Source organism: Silene latifolia, chromosome 2, assembly GCF_048544455.1.
Source record: "Silene latifolia isolate original U9 population chromosome 2, ASM4854445v1, whole genome shotgun sequence".
NCBI lineage: Eukaryota > Viridiplantae > Streptophyta > Magnoliopsida > Caryophyllales > Caryophyllaceae > Silene > Silene latifolia.
In genome coordinates, this window is record NC_133527.1 from 192871905 (window position 1) to 192874436 (window position 2532).

Sequence of the window (2532 nt, forward strand, 5' to 3'; positions counted from 1 at the left end):
CCTTTGCACACAGAACCCTAGATCTGAGAATATTTCCTTTTCCAAGTTTCAAACTTTGTTAATCATTTTGTTAATCATTCCTTAATTAGACAAGTTCTTCAATTAATTAGTAATTGAAGTTGGGTTGTAAGAAGATTGAAGGTTCCTCCTTCTTTATTTTTCTATCCTAATTCCTTTCTTGCTATTGAATTGGTATTATTTCTCTCCCTATTTTCATTAGTTTACATTTGTTTTTCCTTCAAGTTTGTTTGATTGTTTATGATAAATTTGCATCTTTGTTGTTTGATTGTTGTTGTTTTCACCATTGTTCATCTTTTCATTGTTCATCTTTTCTTTGATTCTCTTTCCTTTGTTCATCCTTGTTATTTATACTCAAAGATTCAATCTTTGAGTTGGTTGTGTTAAAGATTGTGTCTTTTACTTTACTAATCCTTGTTATTAGATTAAATCATCTTTCTTGATAATTATTGTTGGATTGTTGCATGTTTAGAAGTAGAATTCATCTTCCCACCATGTTTATGCTTAAAGACTCCATCTTTATTGTTTATTTTGCCTTTAGAAACATGATTAGTGAGTAGTCTCCTTCTAGGACTCGGTTTGACCCGACATGGGTAATTTCACTAATTAATTATCATTAAGGCTAATTAGTTGGGGGAAATTGGTGAGGGTAGTTTAGAGGAATTGCATGTTTAAGGTTGGGTTCTTGGGTAATGTCGACTTTTGACCCTTGTCCACCAACGAGAGTTGGTTAGGTTGTTAGTTGGTTATTTGGGAACCGACCCTTGTCACCGACTAAGGTTGAGACCGAAAGGGAGAACCGAGGGATGGTGCCTCTAGATTAGTGTTTGAAATCGACCCTCGAGAGAGGGAGTGGGATGACCCGGATTTTGATGAGTACTTAATGACATTGACCGATTTCTTGACCTCCTTGGAAAAGTGCACATTTTTGGGGTTGGCAAGTGTTGAGTTAATGATTCCGACCTTCGAACCCGAGAGGGGGGTTGGTGGGTAGCGCTAGTGTCCTACTTCGAACCCGAGAGGGGGGTCTTAGGCGAATTAGAGCCATCTCCCCCTTACCTTTCTACCCCTTTTGATTAGCCGAGACAATTAGTATGTGGAATTACTTATATTCGTGGGAGAACCGAGTTCTAGTCCTTCCCATTATTTGATCTTTTCTTTATCATTTAGTTTGCTCTTATCTTGTCTAGTTTATAGTCTTTAAATTTGTTAGTTTAGTGCTAGTTCGTTACCACCCTCTTTATTTTATATCGACTTAGCTAAGCTCGTGAATTAGAACGATTAGTACTCCACCTACTCCTTGTGGGATCGACCCTCTAAAGTGTACAACGATAAAATCGTGCACTTGCGAGGTATTACTTGATACCATCAAGTTTTTGGCGCCGTTGCCGGGGAGTACGGCTAGATATTAATCGTTTTTGTTCTAGTTTAGACTAAGTCCTTTGTTACTAATCCTTTCTTTCAAGTGCTTAGGTATTTTGCATGAGTAGGCGACAAAGAAGAGGTCAACCAACACATCGACTTGATCTTGAAATTGAAGCCACGGCAAGAAGACTTAATTCTCAAAGAAGAAGGGGTTTACTTGATACACCACCGGTAGAAGAAGGTAATCACCACGAAGCTACCGAAGTGTTTGAAAATCCTTTTGGGGTTTTAGAAGAATAACCTAACATCATGGGTCATCCGGTTCCGATAAGAGAGACTATGGCTCCTAAGCACATAGTCAATCCAAGCATCCAAAGGCCAAGAATTCAAGCTAATAACTTTGAGATTAAAAATGCCTTGCTCAACCTTGTTCAAGACAACCAATTTGGAGGAGGTCCTTCGGAGAACCAAAATGATCATCTAAATGACTTCCTTGAAAATTGTGATATGTACAAGTCAAATGGGGTCTCCGATGACGCGGTACGCCTTAGGTTGTTCCCCCGTTCACTTAGGGGTTCGGCCAAGGATTGGTTGAAGAATTGTGACCTGGATTCCTTCAAGACATGGGATGAGTTGGCTTCGGCATTTTTGAACAAATATTTCCCACCCTCAAGAACGGCCAAAGTCAAGAGTGAACTACAAAGCTTTACTCAAGAAGAAGATGAGACCTTATATGAGGCATGGGAACGGTATAAGAAGCTCCAACGGTTATGCCCTCACCATGGCATCTCCGAGGCTGAGCTAGTGAACAATTTTTACAAAGGGTTGACTCAAGACCTTAGGCTTTCATTGGATTCGGGATCGGGAAAAGGTGCCTTAGACATTTTGGGGCATAAAGCGGCAAAAGAGCTAATTGAGGAGATGGCCTCAAGAACTATGGAATGGGGAAGTGATAGGCAATTGAGGAAGGGCAAGAGCAAGGATTCTAATTCGGTTTTGAATGTGGAGGTTAAGGGTATGCTAGATGAACTCACCCAACAAGTTGCTTTGCTAAATTCAAAACCTCAAAGCTCCGATATGAGACAAGTCTTGTCTTGTGAGTTGTGTGGGGAGCAAGGGCATACTCCCATTGGGTGTCCCTTGATTTCA

General features: G+C 40.2%; 1 non-coding gene across 1 annotated transcript; it reads right to left on the bottom strand.

The window, feature by feature from the left end:
• Positions 1-2064: 2064 nt before the first annotated feature.
• On the bottom strand, positions 2065-2171 carry LOC141644759 (small nucleolar RNA R71). Its single transcript, XR_012544367.1, has one exon. It is a non-coding gene; the product is annotated as a small nucleolar RNA R71 (small nucleolar RNA).
• Between the last annotated feature and the right edge of the window lie 361 nt (positions 2172-2532).